Raw genomic sequence first — 18,050 nt, forward strand, 5'->3', positions numbered from 1 at the left:
TGTCATTTGTAAATATCTTCTTCCATACATTAGGTTGTCTTTAGTTTTGGTGTTGAAGGGGATTAAGAGTGCATCTATCTTGATGAGCACTGAGTAATTATATTGTAATTGTACTATATTGTACACCTGAAACTAATTAACACTGCGTTAACTACATTGCAATTGGAATATTTAAAAAAAAATTGAAATTGCATGCGAAAGAGCTCCAAATGACTTTTTAGTGTTTAAAGTACTTCTCCAGCAATGGATTCACGTGGGGAGAGGAAGGAGTTGGGGCTGGAAGGGAAGTAGGGCCCACATCCAATGGGGCTTGGTCTTGGAGTCTGACATTATCCAGAGAGCTATAAAGAACCAGTGACAGATTTAAGCAAGGATGCAATGAAATCATATTTGTTTCTTTTAAAAACATTCCACAGTGAGATTCAGTAGCAAAGTACTGTAATATGGACCAGCATTGTGTTGGGTTTGGGGGATATAATAATAAATAAGGTAGTGTGACCCTGCCTTTCTGGAGCTTACATTGAGTTCAAATTCAACACTAAGGATCTAAATTAAGATAGTATCAGTGGGATCATATAGAAGGAAATGGATGTTACCATAATAGCTAATAATAATAGTATTTATTACCATTTATTGAACATTTCCCATACATCAGACATTAAACACTTCGCATGTCCTGTCCATTCTCCACACAATAAGGGGTTGAAGATACATCTGGTTCTGAATGTGATCAGTGTTCAAGATTCAGACTTGATCCCTGACTGAAAAAAGTGATAGAGGAAGAGTATATATATATATGGTACTATCAGAGACTGTATAATACAGTAGGCAGAAAGAACCAAGGATGGAGAGGAAGAACATTCTGCAAAGAAGACTTGAAGAAGAGGGCCCAAGACACAGGGAGAGAGGCTGGAGAATGCAGGGTGATGGAACCAAGGGAGCAGTTTCCAGGAGGCAGTAGTTAGCAGTGTGGAAACCTGCAAAAAGGTCAGATACCATGAAAACTGAGAAGCAACTTTTAGATTTGGCATTGTGCTATTACAGACATTAATACAAGCAGTGTATACAGTAAAATGGGGGCAAATGCTAAATTTCAGTAGTTGAAGAGGGACTTAGAAAGAAATGACAATCCAAGTACAGATAGCTCTTCTAAATAGAAGGGACGGAGTTAGTAGAAGGAGAATTTATGAACAAGAAAGGGAACAACCAAGGGACTAAGACGCTTGAGAGTCTCACACCCCACCGGCCAGCTCCCCTCCCCTCCACCAAAAAAAAAAAAAAAAAAGCTGTAGAAAGAAGGATGGCTCATACTTTAAGACAGGAGATCAGGGTGAGCACAAATTTAGGTAGATCTGTAGGAATTAAGGGTGGAGGTGTGAAGGAGTTCATGAAGTGTGTAATGGTAAACAATGGTATTGATAATACTACTACTACTATTACTAAGCCCTAACATTTACTGAACTCTTATCTTATGCCAGTCAATGTGCTAGTAATTTTTATCAGCAAACATCACAAAATTTGAAAATGGATTAAGACAGAGCACAGTGGGGTCTTGAATCGGGTCTGACACTCATGTCACACAGAATACCTATTAATGAACTAAAAAAGCCTATGTGTAATTTCTCCATATTTGAAGGAGGAACTGGGATCCTTCTTGATTTTAGTAAAGATCTGGACAGTCATCCTGACATTTAAGAGCAGATTTATTTCTCGTCAGTCTTTAATTTTTTTGGTACTCAGGAATTTGTTCCATTTTGATGCACCAGGTTATATAAAATTACATTTCATTTATTCAGGCAATTTCTGAGGAGAATAAGTTAAACTATCATCACAGGCTAGATACTGAAGTAACATTTTGCTTTGATTATTTTAACAAAAATCTTTAAAGATTTTCATTCTCATTTGCCTATTTTGATAATATGCAAAGAAAATCCTTAATAGATTACGATTTTAACTAGCCTCTTCCATAAAATATAACTACAAATTGTTTCCAAATGAGGATCTGTAATGGGGGAAATGAAAAAAACAATGAGGAACTAAGTTAAAATCAGACATGATTTAATACTGTCATTTATCATTAATTGTTCTGGGATAATTTAAATTCCACTAGCTTATTTTTTATAGTTTAAGTTTTTTACAGTTGGTTATAACCGGGAAGCAGTATACATAAACACATCCCTGACTTACAATGTTCTAAGAATGGCAGCTGAATACACTGCAATGTAAGATTGTTGATTTTAAAAAAATTCTTTGAATACCAGATGAATGGGATCTCATATAGCATTTTAGGGCTTAGCAAAGTTGCAAGCCGTTAAGACTATGAATTGTTAGTGATTCCACTGTATTTGCTAGTTAAGTGTCGCAGAGCCAAAAAAAAAAAAAAGCCCTTTTAAATAAAACGATGACCTTGATAGTAAATATGAAGACGCACGGGTTTAAATGGGTTGTCATAGGGATCAAAATTAGCATCCATCTAGCTGATGTTAACCAAGAGGCCACAATCTCTTTAACAACCTACCGAACGTCAAAACTGCGAGACGTGCTTTCATCTTCTAGTAAACTAATGACATCGTGTTGGAGAGGCCTAAGCAAATGACCTTGGTCCCCTGAAAGATGGCTCATACTCTCGGGGTACCTCTGCAGTATTTACAAAGGCAGCTCTGGACGGAAAGAGGTTGGGGTCGGAGGGCCTGGCATCCGGAGGCTGCAGCCTCGCCGCGCGGCTGGGAGCTATCAAAACCACCCCCCGTCCCTCGGCGGATTTTCAGAGCCGATTCGTCCCCCTAAAATCGGGAGCGTTTAAGTCTTAGCACGTTCCTCGACTTGGGTATACCAGGGGCCTCTCCAACACTCCTGGTGGCTCCAGGGGGTTTCCGGCGTGTACGCCCTTCTTTCGGCGGGCCCATAGACAGCGGTGGCTCGATAGAAACACTGACCCTCTGCCCGATCCCAAGATGGCCACCAACCCTGGCAGAACTCCAAGGAGCCGCGAGCAACTTCCCCTTCCCAACAGCCCCCGCGGTGGCGACGACGGCAAGCAGGAAGGGGGAGGAGCCGGCATGAGAGGGCGGGGCATATCGCTGCGCCCTCCCGCGCGCACCCCGGCCCCGCCCCACGTCCCTGCGTCCCGGCCCGGAGCTCTGGCCCGACCGGGCGGCACGCGCTGCCTGCTGGGATACTCGGCCCGCCCAGCCAGTCCTCCCGGCTTGCGCTGCGGCCGCGAGATCCGCGTTTTTCCCAAGATGGTGGCGCTGGGTTCGGGGTGACTGCAGGAGACGACATAGCCTGAATCCCCTTCGCCAGAATCTCGACACACCGCCTTCCTCCCGCTCGTGCACCCCGCTGCCACTTAGCCGTCCGCTGGCCTGGGCGCTCGCCTTCCGCTGCCGCCTCCGACTTGAGCTTCATCTCTGCGGACCCAACGATTACGGCCGCGGGCAGCGGCGCCTCCCTCGGCTCCTCCTTGGGGTCGCGCTCGGAGCAGCTCCCAGCCTAGCTCCGGCTCGGCGGGCCCCGCAGTTCCCCAGTGGGGACAGGCAGCGGCGGCTGGCGACGAGCGCGGGGTTTTCTGCGGCCCCGGCGCCCCCTTTCCCGGCCTTAGTCTCCGGAGAAGGAAGCGCGGGTCCCGCATGAGCCCCGGCGGTGGAGGCAGCGACAGGGAACGAGGCGGTGGCGGGCGGAGGCGGCGAGCGAGGGCGACTGCGACCAGTGAGGCAGCCGCTGCTGCGAGGGCCACAGCCCAGGCGCGGGGGCGACAGCAGGTCAGTGTGGCCGAGGACCGGGCCTGGGCCGGGGAGGCTGGTCGGCATTTCTCTTCGTTCTCTCTGTCGCTCAAACCACCCTTCGGGGCTGGCTCTGGCGGAGGTAGGGACGCTCCCAGACAGCGCCACGGCGAGTGTTTGGGGGCGCGTGGTGTGGAGGGGTCAGTGCCAGAAGTAGGCCTTTGGTAGCAGCGGCTGCTGCTACCGTAACTGTCAGTCCTGGCTGAGGGCCGGAGGGAGGGTTTTGTCGCCTGAGGGGACGCGAGCGGGCCCGGGGCGGGGCGTGCAGGGCGTCGAGAGTTGGCCCTCCTGGGAGCGGAGCTCGCGGAGCAGGCCTGGGCCCCAGGCAGGGTAGGGCTGGCCTTTTCCTTCCAAGGGGAGCTCTTTTTTCGAGGTTTTGGCCCTGTTGGTGAAAAATGCTTAGACGTGTGCTTTGGTGGGTTGGGGTTTTGGGGGTGGACTGGTGGGGAGGGAGGGCGGATGAAGTGGGAAATCAAGCCCAAGGGTTGTGTTCACAGTTTATCGGGATTTTCAAATTAAACGTGAGCTACCGGGTTTGCCAGAGATTCTGTTAAATGCAAACCTGCAAACAGTTGGCATTTTTTTATTTTCCCTTTTCAGTTGAGAAAATGAAAAGGACTCTTTTTTCGTCATGGCGTGGAGGTTTTGTTGGTAAAGTCAGAATTGAATGTGGCAAATGCTTTAGTCCATAAAATTGTTAGAAATAATTTTAACGTAGGCACTGTTTGAGCTTAGATTCCTTCAAAGATAATTTAGTCTCTGAATTTTAAAAACGTCCAATTGGCATACTAAAATAGAAACATTACTAAATCTGTCTGGGATTATATTTATTAAGTAGCTAGGGTACTTTTGAAAATGTAAACGAATAGCAGTATGGGATTTACAATCCAGAGTTACCCTCCATAAATCATGAGGGGATATAGCTATGACCCTTAATTTTGGAGAATTCCACTGCCTGCAATATTGAAAGAAGCAGGAAATTATTCCAGAATATTCTGGGGGGAGGGAAGGAGGCTTGAAATGGAAATGACCTAAAGTTTGGAAGAAAAACTGTTAAAAAGTTACCTGTCAGAGTCACAGTAGATAACCAATAAATCTTGAGTGAATTAGACAAGAGGGATGAGAAGTGTTTGCTTCATAACCTCTGATTAATGAGTACTCTTACTGTTTAAACCAGGTAAAAAAGTTTAGAATTTAGAAAGATAAAAATAAAATTTTTATCCTGGTGTGTATAGTGGAAGTAATTTTAGAATTAGATCTTGCTTATAAATCTGAGTTATTTATCACATTTGTAATAAAATGAATACAGTATTAATGATAGTGCTGATAAGCCCAAAGAATGACCCAGAAGCCCTTTAAAGAAACTAATAATCACAACAAAAGCAAGAAATAGATTCAAGAAATAATGACCCTGTCTTTACAAAATTAGAATTGGAAACTAAGAAAGTCTTGTTGTATCAATATTTATTAACTGGCATTAGTATGCTAAGAATTATGTGCACTATTGTCTGGACATTGCCTGGTTCCTGAGGAGTTTAACTTTACACAGAGATACAAATTACAGTGTTTTGATTTCTTTTCAGAGGTGTGGTAAGCTGTTTTTATTTCACCTCTCTTAAATCGTACATTTTTTTTTCTTGGCTTAAAAAAGTACCTTCTTAAGTATACTTACGAGAAGTGTGAGGCAGACACATTCTCATCCCACTTGTTCAGTTCATTTAATAAGATTTATTGGGTACTTACAGTGTCTTGGGTATTTAACCTTTAATCAGTTGTATTTCTTAAACTTTAGGTCATTTTTAAAATGATCCTTCTGCTCTCCCCTTCAAGCCCCCCCCCCCCCAAATCTGAAATAATTTGCTGTTTCAAATAAGCAGTCAGTGGGATAATCCAAAACTATGGATCATATCTAAATTTTTCAACCCAAGCACTTGAAAAATTTACAAATGTTTATTTTCTTAAATGATTACTGGTTATCTTCTTGTCATGTTGCACATTTTTGTTTAGACCCAAACTTGTGTTGGTCAAAACATAGAGACATTACATTAAAGGTACATGGAGCTGTTAAAAAGTTAGTTTTTTGATTTTTTTTTAAAGTAAAATTTTATTTATTTATTTAAGAGACAGAGAATGGGAGACTGAGAGTATGGGAGGGAAGAGGGTCAGAGGGAGAAGCAGACTCCCTGCTGAGGAGGGAGCCTGATTAGCCGGGACTCTATCCCAGGATTCCAGGATCATGACCTGAGCTTAACCAACTGAACCACCCAGGCACCCCTAGTTTTTTTACTTTTATGAGTGAAGACAAATTTTCTCTTTTCAGGATAATTCAGGATAACAGAGTTTTGGCTGATTTTGACTCTTCCCCCCACTGCAAATGTAAAGATAAATTCAAAAACATTACAGCATGTGCAGTGAAAATAGCTTTGGAATTAGATCCCATTTTTAATTCTGGGCTCACCTTAGTTGTCTGATCTTGGCAAGTTAGTCTTAGTAAGCTGCAGTTTTGTCATCTATAAAATGGGATGGCGAAACTAACTCGGAGTTGTTTTGAGGATTAGAGCTTGTAAAATGTCCAACACATAGAGTATTATCATTTGAAGTCTTCCTACCTTGTTATGTTTTTTGTGTGTGGACTCTAGCATGTTATCTTTTACATTGTTTTCATTCTCGCTAGCTATGAACTCACTCTTTAAGGGGAGGGGCTCCTAGTGTTTACCAGAAAGTGTGTTGCCAGCATATGGATGAATTATCAGTGAATAGTCAACTGACATTCATTGGGTACCTACTGCGTCTCCTGTGAGCTGGGTTAGATGTAGGAGCTACAAAGACAATCGTGTCTGTCTTTTGGAAGCTTATAGTCTAGTGACTTTCTCCACATAACACCATTTTTTGTGAAATCCTTTCACATAATGGAGCCTCATTCTTCTGTGCTCTTCCAGTCTTAGGGCGGTTCTGTGGACTCAACACTTCCACCTGCAGCTGCTATTCTAAAGAATATTGTTTTTGCCCCTTTATACAACTATTTGGCATATGTGAGATACTTTATATCTTTACCTTGGTCCTGCTCCATAATCCAAAATCTGGCACATAGTGTGTGTGTGAATGGGTATGTATATGAAAAAAAATTTACTTTGGCAGTTGCCTGTAAATACTTTGATATTTTTCTGGGGTAATTATCATTCTGTCTTCTGGTTCTAGCTTTATATTTCAAACCTCTCAGTAGGACTATTCTTGAGGCCAGTCACTCCATTCATTTTATACATGAAGAAATTGAAGTGCAAAGCTTTAAAATGATTTTCTTAAAGTCACCCAGGTGGGCAGAGCTAGAAGCACAGTCTGAGTCTCTGGACTAGAGTTCAGGACTCTGTACAGTGGCGTATGTTCTGTCTTACCTGTTGAGAGGAGTAGTTTGCTTCTATTTGAATGTTTTCTACACTATTATTAGAAGGCAGACTTTACAAGATGCCATCATTGGGCCTTTTCTGAGCATAAGAGTTAGTGCAGGAAATGGGGCTTTTTCTTCTAATAAAGGAAGTCAAGTAAAACTACAGTAACTAGAAATGGCGTTAAATGTTTGTAAAATCTACAAACATATCCTATGTCCAGAACAGATGTTTAAAATACTTAAAGATGCTATATAATTTCTTAAATGAAATAACTTATTAATAAATAGATAATAAATTTCTTTGCCAACTTTGCTTTGATCTAAGTTATCATAAAGTAAACACCATGATGGATAATAAGTCAAAATGAAGTTTTTAAGTTTAAGGCCAATCTGAGAATGAAATAAAGCTAATACCTTTTTTGGAATATTGCTGTTTGCAAATGAGATTTAACTGACAGTTGTTTCTGTTTGATTCTAAGCTTCGTGACTGTGAACTCCCTAAAATTATATATAAATTTTAAGTTTCAGAGTCTCAACAGGTTCAGTGAACAAAAGCGACCAAGAACCACTGATGTGGAGAAAGAAGCACTAACTTTGGTGTCAGAAGATCATGGGTTCATCCTTCCAATCTAGCTTCCTAGCTGGTCATGAGCAGGTCATTTATCTTTCAAAGCCTTTGTTCTGTTAACTTCTGTTAAGTGAAGGTGATACTTGCTTTGTCTGTTTCAAAGGATTGTTTTTCAGATGTGATCATTCTCAAAAAAATTAGAATAATACTGTATAAAGTGACCTTATATGTGACTTAGTGACTTTCCCAAGAAAACAGGTTGTTTAGTGGTAAACAAGTGATTGGAATATTTTTGTGCTTTTCTCTATAAACATTTTTAACCTTTTCATACTTTCAGAAGTATTGTTTTGGGAAATATTTAGTGTGTGAGTTTAAATTAAATTTGTTAACTACATTTGAAATAAATAGTAGATCTTAATAATTAGTGATGCACTATTCAGTATTATTAATCCTTAGACCCCTTCTTGTAATTTGCTTTACTTTTTTTTTTTTTTAAGATTTTATTTATTTGAGAGAGAGTGCGAGAGAGAAAGCACTGGAGGGGGTAGGGCCAGAGGGAGAAGTAGACTCCCTGATGAGCAGAGAGCCCAGTGCAGGAATGGATTCCAGGACTTCAGGATCATGACCTGAGCTGAAGGCAGACGCTTAACCTAGTGAGCCACCCAGGCACCCTAATTTGGTTTACTTTTGATCTCTCCTGTTAATTTGATAAATGGCAGATAAATCATAAGGTTGACCTGAAAGGAAAAGAGGTTTTGGACACATATATTATTGGATAAGATTATTCCAGAACTTTGGGGCGCCTGGGTGGCTCAGTTGTTAAGCATCTGCCTTCGGCTCAGGTCATGATCCCAGAGTCCTGGGATCGAGCCCCGCATTGGGCTCCCCGCTCTACGGGAAGCCTGCTTCTCCCTCTCCCACTCCCCCTGCTTGTGTTCCCTCTCTCACTGTGTGTCTCTCTGTCAAGTAAATAAATAAAATCCTTAAAAGAAAGAAAAAAAGATTATTCCAGAAGCTCCATCCTAGGAAGTCTCCTGCAATCTGTAAGATAGCACATGTGGATCATAGAAGAGAATCCTATATAATACCTAATTAAAGTCAGCATCTATGCCACAAATAAAAAGCGTGTAAGTTACATTTGAGCCCTGAACACTTACTAAAAAAAGTAGGATAAAATGTACCTTAAATGAAACTCTTGGCTGGCCAATATGGAGCTTAATGTGATGACTCTTAACAGTTAAATGTGTTATAGAAGTTGACCTTCTGTACCCTTTGGGGTTAGTTGAGGTTAGTCAAGCACAAATCCTTTTATATTACAGAAATAAAACATGAAAAAAATTTTTGACCTATCTCTTTGTGGTGTGGAGGCTTGTAACTCTTTGTTCTTAATGTGATGACTTCTTTCTCCTTGTATCAAAAGGGATACCTTACCCATTTCAAGCTGCTAATATAATAGACTTCTATTACTGGATGTGAGAAGGTAGTCTTAGAATTGCTTTTGTGGCCTGTAACCACTATCCTAATCTCTTTACTTTTATATTCTTTGTGATGCAGAATAAATTCTGTATTTTCTCTCTAAATTAAATATGCAGACAGTACAGAGAATAATGTAACAATCATGTATCTACCATTCAGTATATACAAATGTCACAATTTGTCACTTCCTTGCACTCTAGCTCCATCTTTAAAACTGGTGTTATTTTCTTCTGAGATGATAATTCTAGCATTGCAGCTACCACTATGGGAATTTCTTCATATTGCCAACAAATACTTCCTTTCTCTTATCAGATGTAAAGCATAATCCTGTTCTTTGGAAGGGAAAAGATGAAATGCCCACCAGTGTTTTCTATATAATGCTCATGGGTCCTAAGGAGAAGTATGGGTATTTCCAGCTTATTAATTATTTTAGTATTTTTTCTTATGGATTCTATTTGTTGTGCCTGTGTGTGTGTGTATGTGCCACTATTGATAACCTTACAGTGTGCCACAAATAAGAATGTTAAGTATTTACCTTTGTTAAATAAAGTTTTTGTTTGGGGGAAAAATACATGTCTTTTGAGCACCTATTGTATGTGACATGTATACTGATGGATAAATCCCATTTCACACGAAAAATAATTGGGTAATATTTTTCTTTTCTAGTTTTCTGAAGTGGGCTGACAATGCATCATGTTGCATGTTGGTGATAGAAACTATGCTGTTTAAGATATTCTAAATTTAGAGCTGCTAAGAAATGAAAAGTTTCCCTAATTACTTAACCTGCTTCATTCATATTCAATTTCTTACACATTTTGCTGTCTGTGGCATATTGCTATAGATTGAATGATTGTGTCCTCTCAAAATTCATGTTTGAATTGTAACACCCTTTGTAATGGTTTTAGGAAGTGGGGCCTTCTTGAGGTGATTTGATCATGAGTAGAATCCTCATGCATTGGATTAGTGCCTTATTAAAGATTTCAGAGTTCCCTTGACTCTTCTGTCATATGAGGACGCAGCCAGAAGACACCTGTCTGTGAACCAGGAGGCTGGTTCTTGCCAGACACCGAATCTGCCAGCATCTTGATACTGGGCTTCTTAGGGCTCCAGGAATTTGAAAAATAAGTTTCTGTTCGTAAGCCACCTGGTCTGTGGTATTTTGTTTTAGCACCCCGAAATGGACTAGGATACATTAAACATGTTTAAAGAACAGGGAAAATAGAAAATTAAAAGGATAAAGTTTGGTAGCTAAGGTAGGGATACACTGTGCTTGACAGAATGGAAGTGCTTAAAAGTTGACTATAGTGTTGAAATTGAGAACACTTAAGGAGAATGTATTAGAAACACCGAGCTAACTTTTGTCTTTTAAACACATAAAACTAGATTTCTGCATTTCAGATATTATTGTATATTTCTTTAATTATTGCCCAGTGCACTGTATTTCAGATTATTCTCAAAATGAAAAAGTAAAGTGTTATGGTCTCATTTAACTCAGAATCAGTTCATCCCCTCTAAAATTCTTCTTCCATATTTTGGGCTAAATGAAAGGCAAGGAGGGGTGAACTTAAAAATAGTTGGATCTCAACTGGAAAATAGGTAAGTCACTTACCTCAACTGAAATTAAATCCTTTCTTTCCTCCTGGATTGAAGATCCTATGAGAACAATTGCTGCGTGTCTCATTTTTTTTTCTTTTCAGGTGCAGTTTTATGTATTTGTAAATGCTTGATGAATGAACTGCTTTCCAGTTCAGGACTACTTTTAGATATCTGCTGTGGGCTGATGAATAAGAATCATCAGGAACAAAATCCTCTAGGCTTCAGAACTTTTAACTAATTTTAAGTAGATACAGGACTAGCGGTCAGCCTGGATAGTGGGCCAAAGACGTATCTATGCTACAGCCCCACTTTAGTGCCTCTGCCTTTGCTGAATTTGACTAGGCTTTCCTAGGAGGGGTGTGTTTGTGTTCTCCATATTTCTAGCTGATGTCAGATTTTGAGAAATTAAGGCTGATCACTGTGGCCTACAAGTTTCTCTTAAGTGATCAAGATTTAATTCCCCTAAGTAGCATATGTTTAAAACTGCCATGACTACATTAGTATTTTATATTCTTATTCTAATATCTTTTCTTTAATTAAGTAGGTTGGGTTAGATGATCTCCAAGGTAATTTTCAGTTTAGATATTTTATATTCATTTTTTCTTTTTGAATATATGTATCTATCTAAATTATAAAATATTTAAAACATACAGTAAATAATATAGCAAATACATACCATCCAGAACTGTAAATTCTGCCACTTTGGGTTCTTTGGGAAGTAAATGCAGACTTAGGTATTCACTTATAGCAACGTCCTCCCAATGTTTCCCAGTCCTGTTACCCTCTTTAATTATTCTCCTGAGGTTCTTGAGTATACATCATATTCTTGTTTATACTTTACTGTATCCCTGTACAAGTATCCATAAGTAATAAGTGTTTTGTGTTGTAAATTTTTACAAAATGGTTCTGTATTGTACATAATCTTTCATCAGATTTCTTTTTTTAAAAATACTTAGCATTTTTGAGTTATATGTCTTGTTTATTCAATTTGCTGTATGGTACTCCATTGTATGGATATATAAAATGTATGTATTTCACCTTCCTTTTTTATCATAAATAATGCTGCAGTGTGATTGCTTTTACACATTTTTTGGTGTAGGTGTTTAAGAAGATTCATTAAAGTGAATTGCCTGGGAATAAGTTGTGAATAACTGACTTTACTAGGTATTTCTAAATTCTTCTTTAAAATCATTATGCCAATATATACTTTATATGTGTACTTTGTTTTCTAGCATCCTAGCCCTCATTTGGATTGTCCTATTTTAAAATTTTTTCAAACCTGATGGATGTGAAATGATACCTTTTTTTATACACCTCATTTTTTTTTTTTTTTTTTAAGATTTTATTTATTTATTTGACAGAGAGAGAGACAGCAAGAGAGGGAATACAAGCAGGGGGAGTGGGAGAGGGAGAAGCAGGCTTCCTGCCGAGCAGGGAGCCCAGTGCAGGGTTGGATCTCAGGATCCTGGGACCATGACCCGAGCCGAAGGCAGACGCCTAACGACTGAGCCACCCAGGCGCCTCTAATATACCTCATTTTAATTTACATTAAATGGTGTAAATGGTGGGTAAATGCATATGAATTTTATTATTTTTGGTATCTTTTAAGTGTTTTATAAATTAAAGAATGGTGTTAAAAAGAGTAAGCCATTAGCATAGTGTTTATGTTGTAAAGGACCTTGACCATCATCTCATCCAGCCTTCTTCTTTTACAGTGCAGCCATGAAAGTTATCAGAATAAGAATAAAATACTGCTGGTTGCCTATTAATGGTATTCTCTTTGGGGATATAGAATCTCAAGTTTCAGTGTTGAAATCATGAGCCTTTTCCTTTATGATTTGTAATTTTTGGTCAAGAAATTTCTCTTATATTGTCTGCTAATAGTTGAGAGGTTTATGTTATTTGTTTTTTTGTTTGTTTGTTTTTTGCATTTAGGTCCATGTGGGAGGGAGTTGGGAATCAGATTTTCTTTTTTTCATGATAAGTGAGTTGTCCCAACATTACCCATTGTTATTTTTTTTTTTTAATTGTCATCTGTATCATCTGCCTTCTGCTTGGGTTTGATTTTAGTTTGTTGCTTTGTTTTTTTTAAAACACCAGTTCTACATTGTTTTATTTCAAATAGTTTATATTAAGCTTTGAAATCTGGGAGGACAAGCCTCCCCTTTATTAATTTTCAGAACTATCTTGGCTCTTAGGCTTTTATTTTTTCATAATAATTTAAAACCAGTTTATCAGATTCCCTTGGGGATGTTATTTGGCATTGCATTATATAATTTGAGAATTGATATGGCTTCTCTTGCTATTTATTTGATTCTTCAATATTTTGCTGTTTTCTTCATAAATGCCTTTTACACATACTTTATTAAATTCTTAGATATTTCTTTTTTTTTGCATTATAAATAGCATCCTTTTTTATTTGATTATTGATGGTATTTGTATCCATCAATTTGGGTGAACTCCATCATTTCTAATAGTTTGTAATTTTGGATTATTGTGAACAAATAACAATTCTGTCTTTTCAAATGATCTTTTAAAAGTAGAATTCTAACCTTGTAACTTTCTATTTAAAATTCTTCTTTGGGGGGGCACCTGGGTGGCTCAGTCGGTTGGGCGTCTGCCTTCAGCTCAGGTCATGATCCTGGAGTCTTGGGATCGAGCCCCACATCGGGCTCCCTGCTTGGTGGGGAGTCTACTTCTCACCCCACTTGTGCACGCTCTCTCACTCTGTCAAATAAGTAAAATATTTTTTTAAAAAATTCTTTGACTTTCCATTGCTTTTAGAGTAAAATTCAGAATCCTTTAGTAGTTTACAAAGTCCCACACGATCTAGATTCTGTACTTCCTTAGCCTTACCTTTCTCCACACTCCTCACTGAACAGAACCATCTAACAGTACTAGCCTATTCAATTTTTTAGCTGCCTAATCTCTTTCTGTGCCAGACCCTTTGCCAGTGCGTTTCAATTTGTTTGGAACACAGGCAACAAATTTCACCCATCCTTTAGGTCTCAGGGAATACTGCTAAATATTCCCAAATATTACTTAGGGGAGGCCTTCCCTGAGAATCTCCTTGCACTCATTGGTTTTAGTGCTTCCTTGTATTAATGCTGTTAATGAATCTTGCTTTTCCTGAGTAAGTACATAATTTCAACTGCAGTTAAGTAATTTCTTTACTCCTGAGTTGAAGATTCTGAGAAAAGTAAATGGTTGTCTCTCTTTTGTTTATTTATTTAAAGATTTTTTTAAAAAGTAATCTGTGCACCCAACGTTGGGGCTCACACAACCCCAAGATCAGGAGTCTCGTGTTCCACCTTATTGAGCCTGCCAGGCACCCTCTTTTTTTTTTTTTTTTTTTTAAGATTTTTTTTATTTATTAGAGAGAGTGAGAGAGAGAGAGCACAAGAGGGGGGAGCGGGAGAGGGAGAAGCAGACTCCCTGCCAAGCAGGGAGCCTGATGCGGGACTCGATCCAGGGACTCCAGGATCATGACCTGAGCCGAAGGCAGTCGCTTAACCAACTGAGCCACCCAGGCGCCCTCTTTTTTAATGTGCAATGTCAAGCATTTGTGAGTGCTGGGTGAATGAATGCATGTTCATGTACTGATTGATCTAGAAATACTATTCCAGTTGGTAACTGCTTAAAAGAATATAATTAGGCTACTTTGAGGTATTTTACTAGACATTCATAGAAAATTAAATGCCCTCAATTTTTATTATTTAAGTCCTTCAAGTGTGGCTGGTCTTTAGAACAACAATTTTCTGTCTTTTAACAGAGGCAGTCTAGTTGACTTAAAAGTATATGTGGTAAGTTTTCTTAAAAGCATTTTAAAGTTAAAAGCCAGTTTTTTGTTATCCTTAAATCAGATTTTATGAGTTTAGATACTACATTTGATACACAGATGAAATATAATAAACCTGAAAATATGTGTTCATGATTATTTCAAGGAAAACCCACCTACCTTTAGTTATTTTAGTATCTTCTACTATACATCTTTTTTGTGTGTGTGTGTAACACAGGCTGAAAGCTAGCATAATTCCAGGTTTAATTTTAGGTTAGGCACTATATAAGATTGAACTTAAATGAACTATAGTGCAAAAAGAACCCAGGGGAAAATTTCACAATAGTAAGTCCTTGGGACTATGTGGCACATTTGCTTCTGTTTTCAGATCATAGAATTGTTGACCAGAATGAGTGGTTTATCATTAAAGCCAGGAAATTGAAATAATTCTGGTAGTTTAGAATTTCTAAAGGATCTCTGTAGATGACACTTGATCTACACTTAGATAAGATACTGTTAGTGCTACTAAGCCACGTAATAAAACACTTAAGTAACTTAAAGATACCTTATTGGGGGAAAATAGCATTTTAATATTGGCCAATCATGAGTATACTTTCTATAGTTATTCAGGTAGGTAAATAAGCATAATTTATTTAATTTCTGAACTGTTCACAGAACCCAGAGGGAGGGTCGGGCTACTTGTCATTTTAGAGAGTTCAGTTCTTTTCCAGTGCACTGTGATTGTGATCCCAGAATTCTTTTCCTATATATAACTGATTGTACAACCTAGATTTGCAGCATAGTCTCAATTTTAAATATTAAGTTATTCCCATAAATCATAAAACCAAGAATTCTAACATTTTCATATTTCCAGAGAGCCTCTTGTATTTCCTGGTTGGTCCCCCCCACCTTAAATATTGGTATGTAGAATTATTTTTGAGTGAGGAAATATACAGGTAGATAGCTGTATATTTTTAAGTACAAAAATAAATGAAAGTTCCTCTTCCTTTCTTAGCTAATTCTGAAACATAACAGTTGTTAAATGTAAGTGTAGAAAAAACATAAAATTGCCTGGCAAATACCAAGTAAGTATATCTGTGTAACTACAGATACATGCAGCTTTTTTTCTTTTTTGAGAGTTTTTTTTTTTTTTTTAAGTACAGCATATAGTTTTTACAGTTTCTGACTTTATTGAGATATAATTCACATACCATAAAATTCACCCTTTTAAAGCATACAATTCATTTTTAGTATATTTGTATTTAGTATATTTGGGTTTTCGTATATTCACCGCCACTAATTTTAGAACATTTCCATCATCCCATAAAGAAACCCTGTACTTGTTAGTAGTCATTCCCTATTTTTCTGTCATCCAGCCTCTGACAACCACTAATCTGCTTGCTTTCTATATGGATTTGCCTATTTTAGACATTTCATGTACATGGAATCATAAAGTATGTGCCCTTTTGTGTATGGCTTCTTTTACATAGTATTCTGTTTTCAGGGTTCACTAGTAGCATGTAACAGCATTTTATTTTTTTATGGCTGAATAATACTGCACTATGAATATATGCACTGTTTAGTCAGTCATCAGTTGATAACTATTTGGATTGTTTCCATTTTTTTGGTTATGTATCACATTGCTGTGAACATTCATGTACAAGCTTTTGTGTGAACATACATATTCAACTCTCAGGTATATCTAGGAATGAAACTGCTGGGTCATAGGTATCTATATTTAACATTTTGTGGAGCTGCCAGAATCCTCCAAAGTGGCTGCACCATTTTACAGTTGCATCAGCAATGTATGAAGGTTGTTTCTTTTTTTTTTCTCTTTTTTATTATGTTATGTTAATCCCCATACATTACATCTCTAGTTTTTGATGTAGTGTTCCATGATTCATTGTTTGCATATAACACCCAGTGCTCCATGCAGAACATGCCCTCTTTAATACCCATCACCAGGCTAACCCATCCTCCTACCCCCCTCCCCTCTAGAATCCTCAGTTTGTTTTCAGAGTCCATAGTCTCTCATCGTTCGTCTCCCCTTCTGATTTCCCTCTGAAGATTGTTTCTGATAGCTCTACTTCCTATGCCAAAGTTGATTGTCTATTTTAGTAATTTTTATGGGTGTGAAGGTATCTCTTTGTGGTTTTGATTTGCATTTGCTTAATGTTTAATGATGATTACAACATTTCATGTGTTGATTGGCCCTCTTTGGAGAAGATCTACTCAAATCCTTTGCTGTATTTTAATTGGGTCTTTTTTTTTTTTTTTTTTTTCTTGTTGGGTTTTAAGCATTCTTTATACGTTCTGGTTACCAGTCCCTTATCAGATAGATGATTTGCACATATTTCTCCCCATTCTGTAGGATTGTCTTTTCACTTTCATGATTGTTTCCTTGAAGCACCCAAGTTTTAATTTTTGGTGAAGTCCAACCTATGTATTTTTCTTTTGTTGCCTTTGTTGGTGTTATTTAAGAAACTATTGCCTAATCTAAGGTCATAAAGGTTTATGCTTGTTCTAAGAATTTTGTAGTTTTAGCTCTATGTTTAGGTCTATCATCTGTTTTTGAGTTAATTTTTGCATACGGTATGATATAGGTGTAGATCTGGATTGCATTTGGCATGTTTTTGGATATGGTATACAAATAGCTACCTTTTAGTTTTTTCCACTTGGGTAACCAATTCTCTAGATCACTTGAGGGATCCTTTCCTCACTGATTTAAAATGTCACTTTTAATTTTATTCAAAGATTATTTTATTATTTTATTATTTTATTTTATTTTTTTTAAAGATTTTATTTATTCATTTGAGACAGAGAGAATGAGAGACAGAGAGCATGAGAGGGAGGAGGGTCAGAGGGAGAAGCAGACTCCCTGCCGAGCAGGGAGTCCTATGCGGGACTCGGTCCCGGGACTCCAGGATCATGACCTGAGCCGAAGGCAGTCGCTTAACCAACTGAGCCACCCAGGTGCCCAAAGATTATTTATTTTAGAGAGAGAGGGAGTACATGTGTGCGTGAGCAAGGGAGGAGCAAAGAGAGAGGGAGAGAGAATCTTAAGCAGACTCTGCTGAGCGCCCAGCCCGACTTGGGGCTCAATCCCATGACCCTGAGATCATGACCTAAACTGAAACCAAGAGTTAGACGCTTAACCAACTGAGCCACCCAGGTGCCCCAAAATGCCACCTTTTTATATATTAAGTTTTCATAAACTAAAAAAATAAAGTTTTTTGAAGTATAATTTATATCCTATGAAGTATACCCCCTTTTAAGTGTGCAGTTTGATGTATTTTGATGCCTATATATATATACTGTTACAACTACCACAGTTAAGATCTAGAACATTTGAATTACTCCCTAAAAATGTTCCTTTGTGGTCATTCCTCGCTTTTGGCTCTAGGCAACCATTGATCTGCTTATTAGTTTTGCCTCTTGTAGAATTGCATATAAATGATATCATAA

General features: G+C 38.4%; 1 protein-coding gene and 1 long non-coding RNA gene across 6 annotated transcripts in view; one reads left to right on the forward strand and one right to left on the reverse strand.

The window, feature by feature from the left end:
• Positions 1–603: 603 nt before the first annotated feature.
• On the reverse strand, positions 604–3,171 carry LOC118022961. The gene is made up of 2 exons (XR_004682607.1): positions 2,519–3,171; positions 604–977 (listed from the first exon to the last, which is right to left on the reverse strand). It is a non-coding gene; the product is annotated as an uncharacterized LOC118022961 (long non-coding RNA).
• Positions 3,172–3,184: 13 nt separating this feature from the next.
• Positions 3,185–18,050, forward strand: part of UBE3A (ubiquitin protein ligase E3A) — a 98,926-nt gene continuing 84,060 nt past the window's right edge. For 3 of the 5 annotated variants that reach the window (XM_035023941.1, XM_035023943.1, XM_035023944.1), the window contains exon 1: positions 3,195–3,761. The gene's annotated coding sequence lies outside the window, so the exon portion shown is untranslated. Of the gene's footprint in view, positions 3,762–18,050 lie in introns of all 5 variants that reach the window. The other 2 variants (XM_035023948.1, XM_035023945.1) reach the window with 2 other exon arrangements.

This window comes from Mirounga leonina, unplaced genomic scaffold (assembly GCF_011800145.1).
Source record: "Mirounga leonina isolate KUSES-001 unplaced genomic scaffold, KU_Mleo_1.0 Mir_178, whole genome shotgun sequence".
In the NCBI taxonomy this organism is placed as follows: domain Eukaryota; kingdom Metazoa; phylum Chordata; class Mammalia; order Carnivora; family Phocidae; genus Mirounga; species Mirounga leonina.